At 37.1% G+C, this 14,301-nt stretch overlaps 1 long non-coding RNA gene across 1 annotated transcript; it reads right to left on the bottom strand.

Moving 5' to 3' along the window:
* Window positions 1-10,828: 10,828 nt before the first annotated feature.
* Window positions 10,829-14,259, bottom strand: LOC134473786 (uncharacterized). Its single transcript, XR_010044210.1, has 3 exons — window positions 14,166-14,259; window positions 12,776-12,866; window positions 10,829-11,145 (listed from the first exon to the last, which is right to left on the bottom strand). It is a non-coding gene; the product is annotated as an uncharacterized LOC134473786 (long non-coding RNA).
* Between the last annotated feature and the right edge of the window lie 42 nt (window positions 14,260-14,301).

Below are 14,301 nucleotides of genomic sequence, written 5' to 3'. Positions count from 1 at the left end.
AGAATTCTCTTCTCTTAATGTGTTGTTGAAGAGTCAACCCAGGGCCTAATGCTAGGCAAGTGTCCTTTCCACCTCTGAGGTGCATCGCTAGCCCTCTTGGTTTTTTTATTTTAAGACAATGTCTAGCTAAATTGCCTGTGCTGACTCGGAACTTGTGGTCCTCGTGCTTCATCCTTTCAAGTATTTGGGATTATGGGTATGTGCTGCTGCATTTGTCTTGAAGGAATTCTTTGTTCTCTCAATTACACATAAAACTAGCTCAACCTTTTCAGAGTGATTGGCATAAAGTTGGGAATGTACTCTGACAGATGTACCAAGAGTATCCAGGCTAAATCCTGGTAGGAAATTCGAAGTCAAGAAACAAACCAAAGGAAAAAATGCTTAAGCAGGGTAACAGTAAATGAATTGCTATAAAAGTGTTTGTTTTAATTGCTTTCATGTCAGTCAGAGACAAATGATTTATAATGACAAAAATAGGTACTTTATGAAAATTTCAGCTGATATTTAGAGCCCTAGAGAGTCACAAAGGGAGAATACAAAAAGGGTGGTATTTTAATTTTCAATAGGGAAATTGGAGACTGTATTATTTGTGGGTCCAATTAGTGCAGCTAGTCAAATTTTGTCAAATTAGAGAATTGTACTTCGGTTTCAGAAAATAAATTATGTCATCCTAAACAATGACCCAAATCCCATTGTGGTCAGAAACATCTCTTTCCATGAATGCTTCTCAGAAGAAAAACATTTCACTTTTTGCATGGGATTGGATGTCTTTTTAAAGGAAAAATGAGCCTCACAAAAGAATACCGGAAATGATTAGGTGTCCACTTATTCTCCACATAAACATTCTGATTTCCAAGTATTCACAGCTAACACCTCTGTTGAGAAATGCTCCTGTGCTTTTCTGGAGACTGTGCTCATTGCCAAAGCTCTCTGACTGGGCTTTTCACTTACTTATCATTGTACTGATATCCAGTGTCAGAACATTGTGGATTATGTTGGGGAAACTATGTAATTACATGGGCCTCTGTGCTCCAAGTTACCTTGCCTATTTCATCACTATACTTTCCTAACTGGGAAAAAGAAACTCAAGATATAAGACATCACTGGGAAATTGGCAACATGGATATTAGAAAACCAATGGCACTACATTAAACTTCAAAATGAAAAAATTGTGATGGCGAAATTCACTTGCTTCCACTTTCAAAAGTCAACAGGCAACACCCTGAAAACCAGAGTGGTTTTTCAAGTGATCTTGTGAATACTTCACATGTTTAGAAATGAATGTTGCAACCTAATCAATTTGGTGACTGTAAATTTTCAGACATCATTGCTCTCTGTCTTCCCTCTTATACCTGAGGATCTGCTCAACATGGAGGCTACTATAGATTTCTGGCTGCTTCTGCATATTGTCCCAAGAAAGATTTAAACACAAATTTTTTATACAGATGGATTAAAGTTATTTAAAGAAGACATAGCTATCAATGCAAATATATTCCTCTTTTTATTTGAAAATAATATTTGTCTTACAAAGTCCACTAAGGTTGTTTTCAGTCAATTACTATTTTATTGTAGAAGGATCAAGGATGTAAAGAAAAAAGTAGGAATGGTATTAAAAATGTAAACAATCTCTTCTGGTATCAAAATTGTGCAAAGTTATCTAATGTCTGCATTTTTTATTTGTGTGTAGTGCTGGGAGACTAAACCTATCGCTTTCACACTGAAGTACACCTCCAGCTCCCACCTTTTTTTTTTAACTTTAAAACAGGGTGTCACCAACGTGCTAAGTTGCCCAACTTGGGCTGTAACTTGAGATCTTCCTGTTTTAGCTTCTCAAGTATAGTAGTTGGAATTACAGCAATGCACCACTACCCCTGACCAAAGTGCCTATATTTATAAATACGTTTTTAGAAAATTCTTGTTGAATATGCATCACATAAAATTTCCCTTTTAAACCATTTTAAATCATGTACTTCCATGCCATTAGTGTAATGGATGTTTACATGCACCTAGCATTATTTCCAGAGTTTTCTCATCATCCCAAACTGAAACTCTGTACCCGTTAAACAGTAATTCACCACTTATCACCCCTACCGCTGCCAAATACCATCCTACTCTCTATCTGTAAGAATTTTACAATTCTAGATACTTCATGTAAGTGGAATCATGGATTTGTGCTTTGCTGTCTAGCTTATTTAACTTAGTATGTTGTTTTAAGATTCACTCATGTTTTAGCATGTATAATTAAAGTTGTCTTTATATGGTGTTCCTAGCTACTTTCTCATTACAAAAGAGGAATTGAGTACATAGTTGTGATGGAGGCTATACAGCCATGAATGCATAAGATACATAATATCTAACTCTCTACAGAAAAAGCCTAACCCCTGTTTTAGATTAAAGAAGCATAAAATAAGTCATTTTTTTAAAAGTTGCTTTAAATTATCACTCACCTATGGACTTTTGGCTTATTTCACAGCCTGATAAATAGGATTAATGAACTGTATATCACACTTTTATCACTAATAAACAGCCTAAAACACCAAGATTTAAAATTCTTCCTTCAGGCCTAGTTACTGTTTACTAAAATTCTTCCTTCAGGCCTAGTTACTGAAAAGAAGGCTCATTTTCACATTTTACTGATACACATTTAACATAATGAGGATGTGTGAGATCTGATTAGTGAATCCTGGTGCAAAAAGTTCTAAAGCATAATGGACAGTTGCAGAATCTAAAATATCTACTTTTTTCTTTCCTTTGTCCTCTTTGCTATGAAATTGTGTGAAAAACCACAATGCTTATGCAACATGTAATGATAAAACTTTTTCCCTCAAAAGTCTATAAAACCATATATTACTTGAACTGGTTAACGTAGTTCATTATTTTATTATATTACAAATGTTTTGGACTCTCCTAATTGGTGCCATTAAATTATACACTGATAAGTGTAGAGTAGTCTGAGAAGAATGTTTTCTTCTCTGCTATCAAAGCAAACAGGAAGGAAATTTATACTGTAGTTATAAAATGCATTGAAAGGTTAGCTAAAGCTATTTCCCATGAGGTCAGGTTTTGATGATTTTTGCTATTAACAAAATGTAGTGTGGTTGGGCACACATTCCAGAAAGACAGCACCCAGTTTTATCATAAGTGATGAAAATGAAAAGGCCTGAGGGGCATTTTATGCATGGAAACCATTAAAAAATAACAAAACATTAATAACGACTATTTATATGGCATTGACTTTATGCCAGGCTCTATTTCAAGGACTTTGCGTATATTACACCATTTGATGCTTATGACAAATTGATGAACTAGGAACTCTTGTTATTACCTGTATTTTATAAATGAGATGTTTGAGGTATAGAAATGAATATTCCTGTTTTCACTAACAGGTTGGGAGGGTGGAAATTGATGAATTTTGGTCTTTATCCTGTTTTGTGTGTCACTGTCTGAAACCTGCAGGATACAGTTATCTATGGAGGGGTGCACTGCCGAGGTCCTGACTACAGTGTGGGGTCAGGGACCCTCCCTCTTAGTGTCCCTGAATCCTGGTCAGTGAATCTAGGGATGTCTCTGTCCACCTCACAAAATACATTCATAATGGAGACTCTGGTTTCTCCTCTTGCCTTATCTTTTGGCATTCTTTCCTGCCTCCCCATACATATATTTTAGTGTACTCATATCAAACAATTTGGAGCTCCTGAAATATGTCTTTTTTCCTATGTGAGTTTGAGTCCACCTTTTCCTAGCTGTGATGTGTAACCTTGAGAAAATTACTCAACTTTTATCTTGCCCATTATTTTGGCTCCTTAAAATTTTAGTAAAGTACACATACCAGACACTAAAGGCCATACTGTCACTACCATTAGTGACAGTATGTTCACAATGTTTTGTACTAATCATAATCATCTAGTTCCAGAGCATTCATATCACTGTTCCCATTAAGGAAAGCCTGGACACATTAAGAAGTTCCTTTTCATTTTCTCTTTCCCCAGTCCATGTCTACCAGTGATCTCCTTTATGACTTTGTAAGTTTGTCATCTCTTGATATTTTATGCTATGATGTATTAGTAAGACTTCTGTTATTATAACAAAATACCAGAGATAATCAATTTGCAAAGAAGAACGTTTATTTTGGCTCATTATTTTTAAATGTTCTGGCCAATGACAGAGAAAGTAGTTCACTTCATACTTCTGGGAAACAGAAAAGAGAAACAGGGATTGGGGTTCCCAGATCTCTTTCAAGGACTCCCCACAGACTACCTTTCTTCCATTAGGCTCCACTGTCCTACAAGTTTCACTGTCTCCCAACAACCCAACAAGCTGGACACTAATTCTTTAATACCTCGACCTTTAGTGTATGTTCAAGATCCATATTATAGTACATGGTATCATACATTATGTGGCCTTATGTGTTTTCATTTAGAAAAATGTTTTCAAAATTCATTCATGGTATAGCATGTATTAGCATTCCATTCCTTTTTTAGGACAATTATATTCAGTTGTGTTGATATATCAAATTTAACTTATCCATTCTTCAGTTGATAGACATTTGGGTTGTTCCTACCATTTCACTATTGTGAAGAGTGCTGCTATTAATATTTTGTGCAAGTTTACTTTGAATATCTGTTACTAGTTCTTCTGGGTATGCATCCAAGGGTGGAATTTCTGGGTCATATAGTGATTCCATGTTTAATTTATTGAGAAACCACCAAAATGCTTTCTACGACAGTGACAGCATTTAACATGGTGTCTTAGTTACTTTTTACTTGTCGCTGAGACAAAACACCTGATGCCCAAAGTTGGGAAAGGAAAGGTTTATTTCTTACAGTTTTTGGAGGTTTCAGTCCATACTCAGTTGGCTCCAAGGCAGGGTGGCATGGTGGGGCTGCAGTTCATGGCAGCTGCAAACAACAAGGCAGAAACTGGCAAGAGAGAGAGACACAACTTCTTTCTGTCCTTACATCACATCCTGGCTCCACCCCTATGTGAGTGTAGCACTGACACCATCAATCCAAGCTCTAGACAATGAGCCAATCACAGATGAATAATGTAAATGCATGAGGCCAGGGGGCCACCGACATAAACTATGACACATGGTTACCAACAGTATAAGTGGATTCTAATTTCTTTATATTCTCTCCCAAATCCTTTATTCTTTAAAATTACAACCATTTCAGTGGATATGAAATAGTAGCTTATATGAGGAATGAGTGGAATCACATATGTTGGGGAACTGACAAGTTATTTAGTAGACTTAAGGTCAATTTTTCTCACTGTTTTGCTTTGGGCCTATGTTATCTCAGCTAGAAATAATAGTATTCAAGGTGAGAAGCTTGGGTTTGGCATCTGACTTTTGAGTTTACCTGCTGTGTGACCTCAGGCAAGTTATTTAACTTCTGTGCCCCTATGTCCTTGTCTGTGGGCGTTCTTAATACTATAGTACGGTACCTACCTCACAGGGTCATTTTGAAGATTTGTATGAGTTGCTGCAGTATGAGTAAAGCATAATTTCTAGCCTAGAGGAGAAACAGGAGTTTTAAGTACCATTATAGTGCCCCCTCTTTCTAATTCCCAGGATAACTTCTGCATGGTCACTAGATTTTAGCTTCCCTCTAGCAATGCTCCAGTATATAGTACCCTTATACTCTCCTGCCCCTCAAAGTTGTGCTAATTGCCATTCCCGTTTATTCCCTAAGTTTATCACTTTTGTGGCGTGTAACAGATTGCCACTTGTTTCTTATCTTTTGCATCTTTGTTTTTTTTTTTTTTTTTTTACCTTTTTTTGGTCTTTTTCCTTTTTTATCAGTACCGGGGATCGAATTCACGACTACCTGCTTGCAAGGCAGGCACTTATGCCGCTGAGCTAAATCCCCAGCCCCTGCATCTATGTTTAATGTTGATTAGAGTACCAGGCTTATTCTATTCTTAATTATTATTAGTTGAATAAAAGTATGATTACTAATCGGTTAGTATGATGGCATGTGGTGGAATTGTGCACCTATAAGAAATGAATACTTTCAAGGTATAATGTTGGGATTGAATATATTTTGACAGTGGCCAAGTAGGTGCCTTAAACACTGATTGCAAGGTCCATTTATGTGGAATAAGTCAGAACAAATTGTTAACAAACTGAATGCTCTATGTAACTTGTATATATCCACAAAACAAACTTGTGAGATACTTATTTTAAAAGGATTCTTGAGCTACTAAGTATCAAAACTTCTAAGATTAGGAAAACTGTAAAGGTAATTTTCACATTATAATTATTATCCTTAATTAGGGACAACATATAATAGAGGAAGGGAGAAAGATTTTTGTTATGGAAACAAATGATTTTTTAACTGCAAATATAACTTTGCCTTTGATTAGGTGGGTAGGGACATATATCTCACATATGAAAACTTTGAAGTGATAAACTTTGACTATCCCTGACCTAAAATGCTTGGGACTAGAACTGTTTCACATATTTTATTCTTTTATATTTTAGAATATTTGCATATGCATAATGAAATATTTGGGAAATGTCACCTAAGTCTAAACATGAAATTTATTTATATTTCATATAGTTCTTATACAGATATTCTGAGAATAATCTTATATGATATTTTAATATTTTTGTATATTAAATAAAGTTTCACAGTATTGAATTTTCTACTTGTGATATTATATTACTTACAAAATTTGGATTTGGAGCATTTCAGATTTTTAGATTAGATATGCTCAATGTGTAATGATTCCTATTAAAGACTAGAGTAGCTAGTGCAAATAGCAGTTACTAAAGATAGTACATTAAACATTTTTAAAAAGTAAATATAAAACAGGATCTAGATCTTTAGGTTTATATTAATGTTCTTGAAGTTACAGAGTTGAATGATTAGCCATTTAGTAAGTAAATTAGATTATAATGACAACAGAAATCATTATAAAGTTCTTTTTTTTTGTACCGTGGATTAAACTTACAGCCTCGCATTTGCCAGATATGTGCTTATATCACTGAGCTAAATCCCTGGCCCCATTATAAAGTTCTTATAAAATCAGTTATCATTATTTTACTTAGTATTTGTTATATTCATTTGCAAGCACATAAAATATGCAGCTTATGCTTTCTTTGGCATTTAAATAGTTTAGTTAGAATAATCTTTGTCTTCTAAGGTATAGCTATGTTATTTTTCAACTATGATGAATATTCGTTGGGAATTCACTTAGGAAATTTGTAAGCAAATGTTGCATCTGTCCTGCACGATCCTGCAGGGGTATACAATTCCTAAGAGGATCAAGAGTAACTACCTGTAATCCCAGCACCCAAGAGCCTGAGTCAGGAGGATCACTGCAAGTTTAAAGCTAGCCTGGGCTTCATAGTGAGTTCAAGGCTAGTTTGGAATACATATCAAGATCTTGTCTCAGAAAAACAAAAACAAAAAACAAACAAACAAAAAGAGAGTAACTAGAACTCAAGCAATTGAGAGTTCCCCAAATTAGTATCATCTTGAGCCAATATTGGGCTAGTGATGAAGTTTAACTTAATGATATTCCCCCCAGCCAAAATTCTCAGATGAACTTTATTTTTCTTTAATTTAAGACATATTAGATTGCCAGGCAGAGTGAAGCATTCCTCTAATCCCAGCATTCAGGAGACTGAAGCAAGAGGATCATTGTGCGTTCCAGGCCAGCCTGGTTACAGGAACAAGTTAAAGGCCAGCCTGAACTCCATAATGAGACCCTGTCTCCAAAAACAAAACAAAACAAAGCAAAGATATATTTGATTGTGTGAAGAAAGAACACTGGATTGCATTGAATCTGCTCCTTAAAATACTGCACTTAATGATTCTACAGATAGTTCAGAGCAAATTGAAACAAGATTAAGGAATACTTTTTGAGAACCTATTGGTTGTTTTGTTGAATATTGTTGGGATGTGAAGATTTTAGGACAAGATTGCTTCCCTAAAGGAGTCTTCTGTCAGACTTACACATCCAAAGAGACACATGGGACAGCAGTAGAGTAAGTGTTGGGTGTTTTGTGGATTAGGCATATTGCATATAAAAATAAGAAAAGGAGGGAGAGACAGAATAAGGAGAGAGAGAGAGAGAGAAAGAGAGAGAGAGACAGAGAGAGACAGAGAGAGAGACAGAGAGAGACACAGAGAGAGAGAGAGAGAGAGAGAGAGAGAGAGAATGGCAAAAGAAAGAGATAAAGAGCATTAAGATGGTTATCCATACTAAGGCTCTCAATTGGAATAAACCAATGTAGTTAAGGAGTAGTTGGAAAAAGCTATTTCACCTGGCAGTGTGTATAGAATGCTACCCAGCAGGAAGCCAAACTGGTGGCCAGTGATCAGACTCATTATTAGGGATTCTTCCAGCACAGGATCTGGCTAACTCTAAGGTTTATGAATTTGAAAAGATAGTGTATGGATTTTTAATTGGGCTACTTGGGAAATCCTTGATGATGTTATTAATGAGGCAAATATTTCTTTTCCAAATTATACCCAGTGATGAGGAAATTTCTCTTTGGCAGAGGTTTAAATACAGATGGTCAAGCAGATAAAGGAGTAATTTGACAGTCATATAAGACAGGAAGCCAAGATGGTGAACGGAGCTATACAACAATTGTTGAGATCATGGGTGCCTGAAAGATTGTGATATGAGTAACAGTTAAGGGGTATATGATGTGGCTAAACATGCATTCATCTGTCAGTACAGACCACATCTGCTAGAAAAGAAATAAAAAAAAAATAAGAGGAATACCCTTGAAACAGAAAGAATAATCCAGGAAGACTGAAAGTCTTCAAATGTAGTGCCAGTTTATTTTAGAAGAAAATTGTTTTGCCTTGGATGATGGAATGGGTTCACAGTACCCTGAGAAATCCCCAAGGTTCAGGGCTGGTATAGTCAATTAGTGGACAAGAGGAAGACAAGAAAGAACACACTGAAAAAGACTGAGAGAGGTGGGAAGCAGCAAAAAAAAAAAAAAAAAAAATCAGTATAATCAAATTTCCATCGATCAGAAAAATGAGATTGCACTTCTGTGTATTGAGTACATAGTTTATGCCTCTATCTATTTAGACACCAGCAATGTGAGAATCTATGGTATGTTGGAACCCATAAATGTTACCACAGAGAAACCTAATGCCGCCTGAAAAGGAGAAGCTTGTGGTCTGTATAGGTGGTATAAAGAGAGGAAGCATTCTATTTTGGGACATCAGTTTAATTTGTATGTAAATCAGTTACCCAAATACAGCCTTTTATTTTGCTCACATTAAGATGGTTCTTAAATCTGGCTCCAAAATAAAGCTGGAGACCATATCTAAAAATTTCTCCATGATCCAGTTAGTTTTGTTTGTATAATCTGGGGACCAACTAGGTGTGGTGGCACACACCTGTAATCTAGGCATCCAAGCAGCCTGGAAAATCACCAGTGAGTTCAAGGCTCTTTGCTTGAACCTACGCTGAATAGAAGGCCAACATTGGCTCTATAGTGAGTACAAGGCCAGTTGAATTACATAGTGAGACCCTAGCCCAAATACCAAATACACACACACACACACACACACACACACACACACACACACATCTAGAAACCATGTATCCTGAATTACTATAAATAGGATAGAAATAAACTAGATTTTAGGACCACAGATATGAGTTGGAAGCCAGAAACACAAATAATTAGCTATGATGCTCTGAACACATCTCTGCTTTTCACTGAGCAACCATTTCTTCTTCTATAAAATGAATATAGTACTTAGCAATTTTTATTATCAGTCAGTGTTGTGTATAAATGATAATTTACAGAAAGCATATTGGGAAGTACCTGTATATATGCAGTATTCAGTAAGGTTGCAGTTTTCAAAAATTTTAAAGGCTTCTGCCCTACTCTGTTTTCTGTTGTTATAACAAAATATCTGAGATCAAGTACTTCATAAGGAAAGAAGTTTACTTGGAGCATGGTTCTGGAGGCTGGGAAGGCCTTGGCCTCTGTTATGCTCCTCGCAAGGGACTTATGCTGCACTGACTCATGGGAGATAGTATAAGGGCAAGTAGGTGATGCAAAAGACAAATGTGAGAATAACCTCACTTTATAACAACTATATTATTCTTATAGTAGCTAATCTGGCCTTGTGAGAGCTCACTCACTATTCGGGGAATTAACCTGGTCCCTTGAGAAGGGCACTGATCCCTCTTCACAACCTAATCACCTCTTAAGGGCCCCAATTTCCAACACTGCCATAATAGCAATTGAATTTAAACAGGAGCTATGCCACACATGGTGGTACACATTCATAATTCCAGCACTCTGGGAGCCAGAGGCAAAAGGATAACAAATTTGAGCCCATCCTGGGGGGCAATTTAAGCAATTTAATGAGACCCTCTCTGAAAACCAAAAATAATGAAGAGCTTGAGATTAACTCAAGGTGAAGGACCTGGATTGAATACCTGGTAGTGAAAGAAAAATTTTAAAAAAAAGGTATAGAAGAGCGACAACCTTTTTTGTTCAAAGATACATTCTATCTTAAAGAAATCTCATCCCAACTATTCAAGAGGCTAAAACAGTGAGACTGAATTTGAGGCCTGCCAGATCAACTTAGAGAGACTGTCTCAAATTCAAAAATGAAAAGGCCTGGAATATATTTCAATGGAAAAGCATTTGTTTAGCATATGCAATGGTCTGAGTTCAGCCACCAGTACCACATAAGGGAAGGCAAAGGGAAAACTTCACCTTTGCCATCTGCTTCTATTAAAATTTGACAGTCTCCTAGTGTAAATAATGCAGGTGAAGTATCTCCTTTTAACTGCCTCCCCTTTGATGAAATTTTTCACGTCTCTCCAATATAGTGACTTGTGACAAAATTTAATGATTATATGAATCTTTTCCTTTCTGGCTTCAAGAAAAGAACTGCCACTACACACTGGTCATATTTCCTTGTCCTCTTCTTCAGTGATTGAATGATGATTAGGGTTCACAGTGGTTATTTTGAGAGCTCCATGCAGATTGCAATAATTCACTTGTGCAGTGTTTAAAAAAGGCAGCTGATAAATCATAAAATTCTTCTCTTTCCCTCAGGAAATAACTTGTGAAGCTCACGAGGGAGCAGAGAAGATTACTTTTTGATATCTCTTGGAATTATGTAGCCTCATGAGGTGCTGCTCCTGAGGGGGAAAAATAAACACAGCTTAACCTTTCATGGGTAAAAGAGCAGGCCCCCAAACAGACCTTAATCTAGGGAAGAAAACGCCTTGATTTACAATATATACACCTATATGTTTTTAATTTCATAACACACATACCCAGTTGCCTGACATTGAAGAAGTATCACTAGAAGTCAATTTATTGCACCTCGCAGGCCCCAATAACTTCATTTTGCCTCAAGCAGTCCCAAGAAAGTATACAAAATGGATTTGACACTGAGTAACCCAGCTATTTTAGCCTCCTGCCAAATTGCTGCTTAAGTGATTCCACACGAAGTCTGAATCTCTTGTAATGGTGGTTAATGTCTGTAAACACTAACTAGATGTGGCCATGGGTTACTGCTACTCAGATCAAGAAGGAAACCATAATTCATCCGATGTGATTTTGTGCTGAAGAGCATGTTAGCCTTGACAAATGACAAAGTGTGGTGCAAACTCCTGAGTAAGTTGTATGAAAACATAGAGGGCTCACTTCCTCTGACCTGTGTTTCTCCTGTCCTGTTGAATGCAGAGCTGGGCAGAAACGGAAAAGTAAGATTGCCGATTGATTTCTTTATAGTCAAATAGGTTTGCTTTTTAAGAACAGTAAAGCATGGTCGTTTTGATCAGTTACATTCAAATCATAGGTATCATGACTCTTTACTCATCATACTCCCTAATTCATTTGTTCATATGAATGTGCACATAGCAAATGTATCTTTCCAGAGTACATAGATGAATCAGATTCAGGAACTGAGCTCAGGGGGTTGGAGGAAGTTTACACAAAACTAAAAAAGCATACATGCACAAACTATACTATAAAAGAGCATATGGTAAGCAATATAATAAAGATTCTCTGGATAAAGTGCTTGCTAATAGGAAAGTTTATAGAAAAAGCTAGAGAGGTGGAGATTTTATAAAAAAAAAAAGAAGTACTCCAGCTTTGAGAATGAGATGATTTCATCAGAGAAAGCAGCATGAACAAGCATGTGTAGGTAAGTTTCTGCAGTGCACGCTGGCAAATGCAAGATATGCAGCTTTACCAGAAAATATAAAATCTGTATACATTGGAAGGCTAGACAGGCTCAAGAATGTGGAGGCCCCAGCTGATAGAAGTTTGTTATCTTTTTAGGCAACAGAGAAATGTTGACATTTGAAAGCTGGAAAGTGACATGGCTAACGGAATGCATTAGGAAGAGTAACTTGATGGCAGTGTGTGGGGTGAATTGCACTGTTCTCTCCGAGATGTACATGCTTACAGGAGTCCCTGAGGTAATTACTTGCCAGTGTTTTTGTATTCCAAATGAATGTTTTTTTTTTAACCTTGAAAAAGGTCAGAGTGAACTGCACCCTCATACGTTACAGAACAACTACTGAAATGTTCTCAGTAACAGGAAGTAGACAGCAATGGGGAGAATAGTGTAAACAGATGTTTGTGACAGTTGCGGGGAAGGTGTTAGGGGCAACTCAAGGCCAAAAATAGTCAAGACTCCGAAGAGTTGGCTCTAGATCCAAAGCGGCTCTAGGGGTCCTCATGGATGAACTGAAAGGGTTTCACTACAATGCTCTGCTGCTAGCATGAAACAGGTTCTCTTAGATATCAGCTAGTTACCTTCTTCCTGTTGAGTTGCATACTCATCAAGGTTTCTGAGTACTCATTATTTCTGCTTTCCCAGTCAGGCATGGCACTTGGGAGGCTGAAACTGAGGCAGGAGAATTGTGAGTTCAAGGCCAACCTGGAGTACATAGCAAGACCCAAGCTAAAAAGAAAAAAAGAAAAAAAACCAAAAAGAAAGACAAGAAAAACAACCCTGTTTGCTTCCCCATGATTTGAGCTTCTAGTAATCATTCGTGGCCATGACCTTACCTGAATATAATCTTTCCACTTTAGCTCTTCTGCTAAGTGCTACATTCTCTATGAAGTTCTAAAACAATATCCCTAGGAATAAAATTCTGATTAAAAATATCACTGTCTTGTGCCATACATGAGGTCACAGCTTAGATCAGACTGGCAGCTTAAGAGAGATGGCAGACTGTCCAACAAATTTTTGTTCTGTTTCCACTGTAGAATTGCCACTTTTCTTGTTTCTGAGACAAAATATTCAACACCAACAGTTAAAGAAGGAGAGGTCTATTTTAGCTCACAGTTTGTAGAGGTTTCATTTCATAGTTAGCTGATTCCAAGGGTGCCATAGCAGAGGGGCATCACAGAGGAGAAACAGTTCATGGTGGGCAGAAGACAAGAGGGCAAGAAAGCAGCATAGTATGGAGGAAGCAGCAGTAAGCTACCTTTTTTCTGTTCCTTTATAACCACCTAGGCTACCTAGGTGATGCCACATGTACCAAAGGTGGACCTTCCCATTATCCAAACCCAAAACTATGCCAAACCAATCAGTGGACTACATCAGTAATCATACATGCTTAATGACAGCATCATATACCTTAGACCCAGCAACCTCTGAAAAGTTCCACCTATGACTACATGAGGCTTTGGGGGGATATCTAGACACAAGCTATAACAACACTCAGAAGCACTTGTCTCTACTGTTTTATCTGTCGGGGCCATGTAACCAGTTTTTGCTGATGAAATGTAAGCATAAATTTTTGTCACTTGTAAGTCAAGGCATTTGAAAAGTGGATATGCCAGCTTGGCATGGTGCACACTCTTGTGATCCCAACACTGTAGGAGACTGAGGCAGGAAGACTGCAGCAAATTCAAGCCCAGGTTGGGCAACTGAATGACTTAATGAAGCCCTGTTTCAAAATTGTAAGAAATTAAAAAGGATAAAGTTATGTAGCTTAGTGTAAAGGCTCTGGAGGTTAGAATAATTATAAAGGAAATAATGCAAGAGTTAAGGTTTGAAGAGGTAGTCTAGTTCATTGAGTTCTATGTTCCTCTATTTTCAGATACCTGTAAGTCACCCTTGAAAGACCTTGCTTTGAACTCACATAACCCCAGCTCTATCTCTTTCAGATGTGACTCTTCCCATTGCTGAACTTACTCTTTTGCAGTTATTGCAAGGCATCTGTGTTGTGAGCATGGTGTGTAGCATAGAGTAGAGATCATTCTCTGTGTCTCTTCTTTCTTTTATTTCCTAGAAGCAAGATGAATGCAGGGTTACTAATGTGGCATTTAAT

The sequence above is a fragment of the Cavia porcellus genome, unplaced genomic scaffold, assembly GCF_034190915.1.
Source record: "Cavia porcellus strain 051 isolate PalLab524CR breed Dunkin Hartley unplaced genomic scaffold, mCavPor4.1 scaffold_2, whole genome shotgun sequence".
Taxonomy (NCBI): Eukaryota; Metazoa; Chordata; class Mammalia; order Rodentia; family Caviidae; genus Cavia; species Cavia porcellus.
The sequence above is the reverse complement of the archived record's forward strand: the minus strand, read 5'-3'. Positions and strand labels throughout refer to the sequence as shown.